This window comes from Sinohyriopsis cumingii, unplaced genomic scaffold (assembly GCF_028554795.1).
Source record: "Sinohyriopsis cumingii isolate HCF-2022 unplaced genomic scaffold, ASM2855479v2 utg002455l, whole genome shotgun sequence".
NCBI lineage: Eukaryota > Metazoa > Mollusca > Bivalvia > Unionida > Unionidae > Sinohyriopsis > Sinohyriopsis cumingii.
In genome coordinates this window covers 343,279-351,628 of record NW_028316216.1, presented here as the reverse complement: position 1 = coordinate 351,628, position 8,350 = coordinate 343,279, and the positions used below count along the sequence as shown (strand labels likewise).

Sequence of the window (8,350 nt, the reverse complement as noted above, 5' to 3'; positions counted from 1 at the left end):
AAGTCAGTCGCGACGGCAAGACCTTGTGTACCCGACCCTTTGAGTCCAACTTTGGTGTCGCAAAGAATTGTTTGAGATCGTACTTGTCCCTGTACGAAGCCACGGGACAGTTAGGAACCAACACCAGTCACGGTATTTCGTACGACGATTATGCAGGAGGCTATGCTTTGTGGGTTTTGATTTCACTCCAGACCAAGGCAGCGACGAGGGACATTTCTACCCTATAAAATCGGGCCAGATTCGTGTGGAACTTCAGTTTGCAAATCCACCTCCAGATCACACAGTGAACGTTCTCATGTATGCGGAATTCGACAATGCCATAGAAATCAACAGTTTGAGAGAAGTCATTCTAGACTATTAGAAGCCATGGAAGACTGTTATCCCTCTTTGCCTAGTGGAGAAACTTTAGACATGAAATGTGAGGAGACCGTGGAAGGAGAATCCCAAGACAAAGACGAAAAGGACATCATGATCAAGTCGAGATGTCCAGAACAAGAATAGCAATTGGTCTTCTACTGTGCTACATACCTGGCAGACACAGTTACGATATGGATGAAGCATGATTACTATGAATGTCAAAACATCAGTTAAGAAGAAAAAATTCAAAGAATATCTGGACGAAGCTTGGAGTCTGTTTAAAAAAGACGTGTTATGTTGGTGGTATAAAGACTTGCGTGAACATTTCTGTCCTCCATTAACGACTCAAGAAATCCATTACATCAAAGCCCTCTTTGACAAATTCAAAGAGAAAGTTGAGATCGAAATTGATCACTTATTATCAGCAAAAGAACATTTAGTGACTTATTTTGATCATTGTTTTTCTAGAAACGATGAGAAAGTAAATCGTTGATTTTGTGACTAGTATGCTTATTTTGTTGTCTTCAGCTAGGAAACGTAGTGTCCATCCATGACTCAATGACTTGAACAGTGGAAATCACAATTTCATTCACAACGTTGCCAACCCTGTTTAAAGTAGAGTGTAAATTGAAAAAAATGTTTGTCATTTGAAAAAAATGTTTGATGTTATATTGTTGGATTATTGTTAAAAAATGTTAGAGTTGTTGGTTAGTGTTAAGTGATTTTGAATAAAAAATGTTGTGTTTTGAAAAAAAATGCCTTTGTCTTTTGTTTGACTATAAGAATGTTGATTCATGCACTTTGACTTCTCTCTATCTTTCTCATGACACTCATTAAACGTTGCGAATCGAAAACCGTGGATGGATGTTTTCCGTCACGTCCGCGCTTTGACTTTAAGAACCGGGGTAGCCTCCAGTCTAACCATCCATTGTTGACTCATCCTCCTACGAAGATGTGCTCCAAACTAGCTAAGCTAAACGAAGCCTACGTGAATTTGCATAGGGTCAGACACAGTCTGATACCGAAGCCAGAAGAAATAGAGAACGTGAGAATGCTAAAAGTCACTGAAGACCTGATCGAAGAGCTCTTCAGAGAAGAAGTGAACAGGGAGAAAGAAGAATGGACAGAGAAGTACAGACTTCAGAGACAGCAGCAACAGCAGCAGCAGCAACCTGAACCTGAAAAAGGCTTTGTCGATTGTCGTATCGACACCAAAGAGTTCTTCTTCTCTTTCCGAAGAAGCAGACCTATCGCCAGAAAGTCCATCCTGAGAGGACGTAGCATTCTTAGAAACTAAAAGATTGCCATAGCAAACAAAAAAACCCCAGCCCTTTTCAGGGCTACCCAATACTCTAGAAAAGAAATAACAATCCAATTGCCAATATGTGTAGGTAGAGTAGTGTGTATATAAACACTGACTCTTTTATAGTGTGAGTGTTTGTGTTTGTGTATATGATTGTGTGCTTGTAAGTGCTCAAGTACGTTGGTGTGGATAGTATATTAAGATCATTTTTTTTTTTTTTTTTTTTTTTTTGCTGCTTGACGTGTGGGGAGAGTAGATTTAGGGTTAGATTGCTTTGAGTATGCGGATAGTATATTGAAGTGATTAATGAACATTTTTAGAATAGTGGTGGGTAGTATAAAAAAGTGAGTGAGTGTTTCTTTTAGGTCCGCGCGTTGTTGGGTTATAATCTAGGTAATATCAAGTTTGTGTCTTAGGGGATGTTTTCCTTCACGTCCGCGCTTTTAGTATAACTTAAAAACTGTTCGTCAGTTGGGCTACCCATCGTCGACCTGTTAACAGCAAGACAATGAATACAAGGATTGTGAAACTGCTAGAACTCCAGATGCACCTGGAATATGCCAGGAGCATAGTAAATGAACTGTCCGCGGAGGCTATCGTAGAAGAAGCAAGAATAAAGAAGGAAGAGGAGGAGAGAAGAGAGAGGGAAGAGGAGGAAAAGAAAATAGGAGAGAGGATGACTTACAAGATACCAGAGACAGAGGATTGGGGTGCTGAAGCGAATCATCCCGCTTCTGCACTCTCAAGACAAAAAGTAAAAAGAGACTGGAGTCGAAGATGTGTGTGTGGTGCCAGACCAGGAAGGTGCCAGCATTAGATAGGTGCATCTGAAGTTCTAAAACAAACAGCCCTTTTCAGGGCTACACAATACTCTAGAAAAGAAATAACCATCGATTTGCCAATGTGTGTAGGTAGAGTAGTGTGTATATAAACACTGACTCTTTGCGTGTGTGTGTGTGTGTGTGTGTGTGTGTGTGTGTGTGTGTGTGTTTGTAAGCGCTCAAGTACGTTTGTGGGGATAGTAAATTTGGGTTTAATTTTATTGCTTTGCGTGTGTGTGTGTGTGTGTGTGTGTGTGTGTGTGTGGATAGTAGATTTGGGGTTAGTTTATTGCTGATTTAACTTATGTGGATAGCATATTATATGAAATGAGAAACGTAGGGGATGTTTTCCTTCACGGCCGCGCGTTTTAAGTGATGATCTAGGTAATATCAATTTTAAGTCTTAGGGGGATGTTTTCCATCACGTCCGCGCTTTCAGTATAAGAACCCACAGAGTTTGATGTTCGAACCATTCTACGGAATAATAAAAACGAAGATGGTGGTTGCAAGTCAGTTGTTTAACAACTTGGTACATATATACTATTGGATAATGGATGGTATCTATGTAGTGGAGAGACTAGAAAAAGAATGGAAGATAGCAGAGTACCTGTACTACGCTAAATGCCTAAACGTAGCAAAAGAAGTGATAGCAGGAATGATAGAAGAGGAGGAAAAGAGATTGAGAGGTATGATAAATCCCACCTATGTCAGAGTGGGAAGCCTAAAGGAAGCACTTGACAATGCAAGCAAAGTCAGGTGCTTTCTTGAAAATATGTCACATGGGACAGAGTGCTCTTTTGTGGAGAGAGGTCTGGACAGACTGAAGAAAGGAGAGGAGTTAATGAGAAAAGTGATGGAGGTAGAGGTCAAGAAGATTAAAGAGAGATGGAATAAAGAAAGAAAAGATCAGGAAAACAAAAAGAAAGAGGCAGAGTTTGAGCGGCTAAACAACAATTGGATCAAAGTCCAGGAAAAGTTCAGAGCCATGGGTCATCCTGACTGGATAACAGAGGAGGAGAAGAAGAAGAAGAAGAAGAAGAAGAAGAAGAAAGGAATAATGGAAAAAGTGAGATCTTGGTGGAAGAAGTGGAGGAAATAGAAGAAGAAGAAGAAACACAAAGGCCCTTTTCAGGGCCACTCCTATTTCTCGAAAAGAGAATGACTTTCAATTGCCTACCCCCGAATTATTATTTTATGTGTGTGTGTGTGTGTGTGTGTGTGTGTGTGTGTGTTATGTCCCTCTCCCCCTGGTCCCTTTCCATAGACCCATCAGGTCTGGACCCTGTTACAATTCCCCATGTTCAATTTCCCTTGTCGCTAGAGTTGCCCATGCTTTTTTCCCCATGTTCAATCCCCTTGAGGCTAGAGTGGCCCAAGAGTTTTCTCTATGTTGAATTTACCTTGAGGCTATAGTGGCCCAGGGTTTTTCTCCATGTTAAATTTCCATTGAGGCTATAGTGGCCCAGGTGGGTTCTGTAATGCTAATTCCCATTGAGGCTATAGTGGCCCCCTATACTACTCCTGGGAGATATAAGCATTTTCAGAATTGCGTCCTAAATACCTATATCCATACATATCAGGAATGCATGAACGTCTTGTCGTAATACAAAAACAACGGATTTGACTTAAATCGGAGTTGTACCACACAGGAATCCAGCACACACACAACGTCTTAAAAGTCTATCAAGACCGAATGGAAAGATCTGATGTTGAAATAGTCTATTCCTATTCTTGTTATTAAAGTGATTGCATATGTATATATATATATATATATATATATATATATATATATATATATATATATATATATATATATAAGATATATATATATAAGAATAGTAATCCCAAGCCAGAAATAAATGTTTAAATTTGTTACATGCTTTATCCCTGACACTGATTAATATAAATGTATATTCTTACGAATGTCCGTTATGAAAATATTTATTTTAATTTACTAAATAGATCCCGATTTCAATAAACCATTCTGGATACTTACACTTTATGTAGCCCCCCCCCCCAACCCCCCCCCCCCAAAAAAAAAACAAACAAACAAACAAACAATTGCGCATTATACATAGCCTGGTCCGATTAATAGGTCTTTACGCAATCAATTAATTTCGATCCGAAAGGAAAATACTTATGTTCTTGTACCAAACAATTGCAAACAGCTTTTATTATGGAATTGTCCCGCATGACTTTCTTAGAGCTTCTAGATGCAAGGCAAGGCATGTCCTATCCTGCATCTAATAAGACAACTTCGCACCTAGAGCTATACTACTCATGCTACTACTGCTACTACTACTACTATTAATAATAATAATAATAGTAATCATAATCATTATAATAATAATACATTTAAAAAGGCAACTAATCTCACATGGGGCAATCGACAACATTTCATTACACACACACACACACACACACACACACACACACATATATATATATATAGAGAGAGAGAGAGAGAGAGAGAAAGATACATAGCTAGATAGTAACAATTTATTTATAAGATGTGGTATGATATGTACATTCCAGCAATCTGCGAGATGTATTTTCAATATCAACGATCAATGGTATTTAAAATAACAACTATCAGACTATGATATTCATTGCAAGTACAAACAATCTACGACATGTAATATAAGTACTAACTATCTATGATTTGTCATTAGGTAATAACAATGTCGCATTTAAATTTTATAAACAATGATTCACAAGCAACAGCTTGCTACGATATAATTGTAGTTATATTCGATGTTTTTTGGGCAAGTTCAAGAGTCTGTCCTCTCTTGGTAATCGCAAGATCCTAACTTATGCGGTCGACTGATTGTTATTACGCTTGACTGATCTTTTTGATGGAGGTTCTTTTTCCTCAACTCAAAGGGAGATACATTTTCTTTTCTTTGGACATTGCAAAAAGGTGTGATCTATGCTACTTTAAATCCACTCCCATACACTCTTAAAATTACATTTCTTTCATTTCCACTGGTTGTATTTTTTGGTGGGCGTGATAACTGTTTTCATTCCTTCCATGTATTGGTTACCAATTGAAAATGGTTATGTTAGCGTAGCGTGCAATATTGCTTAAAAGACTCTACACTAAAGATCAAACTCATTCCTTGATAGAAAGCAGAAACCGCAAATAGCTGTCATTAACTATTTGTCATAATGAAGAATCTCGTTGTGTTGCTGCTTTTCTTGGCACTGTTTACGGTCGCCTTTTCCGCAGGTATGTATGTATTCTTATTATTTTTTGCTTATGATTTCCCTTTCACACAAAGTCTGTAGCCTGTTGTGTATTGGAGCATATGCTATATTTATGAATACAAGCATAAGAATACACCCATATTCTCTAATAAGATTTTAAATTTATAACAGCAAATAAGAAACAAAAGATATTATGCACTATATATATATATATATATATATATATATATATATATATATATATATATATTTCTTTCTCAGACCTTCGCAGAAGCTATTCGGCAACGGATGGTAGAGCAACCCTCCTGGAACTACTTTTAAAGGCCTTAAATGAGGAGAAAGCAGGACTGGATGAGTGAGTTTATACATGTTAATAGCTCGTTTTTTATTTTTGATCTTCTTGCAAGTAGTAATTTCACTCATCTGCATTATTTCGTTAAGAACTAGGGATATGAAGTATGAGAAGACAATTCATTGGAACGTGAGTAACAATTATTGATTAAGTTCGTGCATCACAGAATCGTATAATAAGGGCGTGGCCAGTGCTAGTTCATGGAACAGATGTCAAGATTATTCCTTTCGTGCAAAGCTGACCAGGTTATAGGTTTTAAACAAAACTGATTTGAAATTTATCAGCAACTTCCAATCATATTTCAAGATAGTTCAACTTTCTTCATTAGCAGCTTAATTAAGTTTTAAACATGATTTAATATATAGTCATTTTTTAAATGTTGTGTATTTAGATGTCCTCAATGTCGTCGTCCATCCTCACAAATGTTAAACCATGATTGACACCAGTCAGTGTAGAAAATAGGATATAAATGCTTAACTTAACAAAGTGCTATTAGAAGCAAGTTTTCTTTTAACAAACTAGGCATTTCTGATAATAATCCGCTAGACGAATTTTAGATGATGCTATCCAAGTTGTAAGTTGTATATATTAGTCTGTATTTTCCCAGAATGCACACATTTTAGCATGGCATAACTTTAATGACACAGCGTTTTGATGTGTTTGTACTGGAGGAATATATATGTTCGATATATTCTTTCCTATTGTTAGTGGATTATAGACTTACATCACAACTGTATTCATTATAGTTTAAGATTTTTGTGCATGTATATTGTGAGGATTGATAGCGATTGAATCGTGGGACAGTCTTCAAATGAGAAATTTAAGAATTAGTATAGCCTTCCACTATATCATCAGCATAGGTAAAGCCCATGATTAATATTAAAATGGTAGTAATACGAATTTTGTTATCAAGCAGCGTAAATGTTTTGGTCTATATCATTGAATGAGTGTGATATCTCTCTTTCTCTCTCCAATGATATATATATATATATATATATATATATATGTATGTATATTGACGTATCATTGGCACATACATTTAGCTACAAATAAATGATAGTATTATAATTTAAAGAAAAACTTACCTGGTGAATGTGTAAACTAATATAAATATCAGTTTATTAATTTTTTAAATAATGTAATGTCATCATAAAATTAATTCCCAATATATTAAGATTATTTATTTATAAATAGTTGATTATAAGTAATATGCACACTTTACAGGACTGTAAATTTAGTTTTGATGCAATAATGGACACTGGTCAAAAATATATCAAGATATAATATATATTATTTATCTTTTCAATATTTAGTCATACATCTGTGAGACAGTTATCATTAGAGATATATGTATCTTTAAGATCCAGTTTTATGAATGTTCATATATTAAAATAGCATTAATCTGTATGCATATTTCCATGTAAAATATTTGTTGATGAATAATATCCTTAGGTATAGAATTTTAAGTTATCACGTCATCTTGTTTATGTCATATTGTTTATATCAATGATCACCAAGAAACATAACTTATTTAATGACATAAGCAAAGATATTGAATTCAGTATAAATTTAGTCTGATGAAGTATATAAAGCGAAACCGGTAACACATTGTACGTGTCGGTGCTTTTTTTTGTATAAAGTATATATGAAGAGATCGTTGACACCGATATATATATATATATATATATATATATATATATATATATATATATATATATATATAGTAAGCAATCTGAGTTATCAAATAAGCTTTTAATTGTACGATTGTAAATAGGTGTCCAATAATAATACTATGTTTCATATCTGTTTTACAGGCAAGTCAGAACAGCCTGTTTTCCGCCCTTTTGGATTTGTTGATAAATATGAACGCGTCCATGTATGATGTATTCAATTCTCTGGGGGTTATTCAACAAACACGCCATGAAACAACTACCCTGATCATAATATCGTGCATGGATGAACAGTTCTGGTGTGGTTCTTGTCATTTCTATTTCGTGTAGAATATCAAAAACGAAATATTAAAATGCCTCAAATCAGCTTTTCTTGTACTATTGTAATCAAATTGCGATGTCGCTACTACCCATGCTACCTCTAAGGTTAGTGGGCATTTTCTTTCAGATTTAACTTTGACTACATTTTGGGTCACGATTTCCATTTCTTGGTGAAATTGAGGCCCGCTGGATATGGACTTAACACTTCAAGTCATCAATAGCAATATCATGTCTTGTTTATCGATTTACTCTAAAGAACCCTTCTGATCAAATCTTATATACAGCTGCGCGCATGTATGCCATGTTTTTTTATGTCTTC

The 8,350-nt window shown here is 35.7% G+C and overlaps 1 long non-coding RNA gene across 1 annotated transcript; it reads left to right on the top strand.

Moving 5' to 3' along the window:
- Positions 1–5,551: 5,551 nt before the first annotated feature.
- On the top strand, positions 5,552–8,077 carry LOC149770720 (uncharacterized). The gene is made up of 3 exons (XR_016418488.1): positions 5,552–5,710; positions 5,950–6,043; positions 7,855–8,077. It is a non-coding gene; the product is annotated as an uncharacterized LOC149770720 (long non-coding RNA).
- The last annotated feature ends 273 nt before the right edge of the window (positions 8,078–8,350 follow it).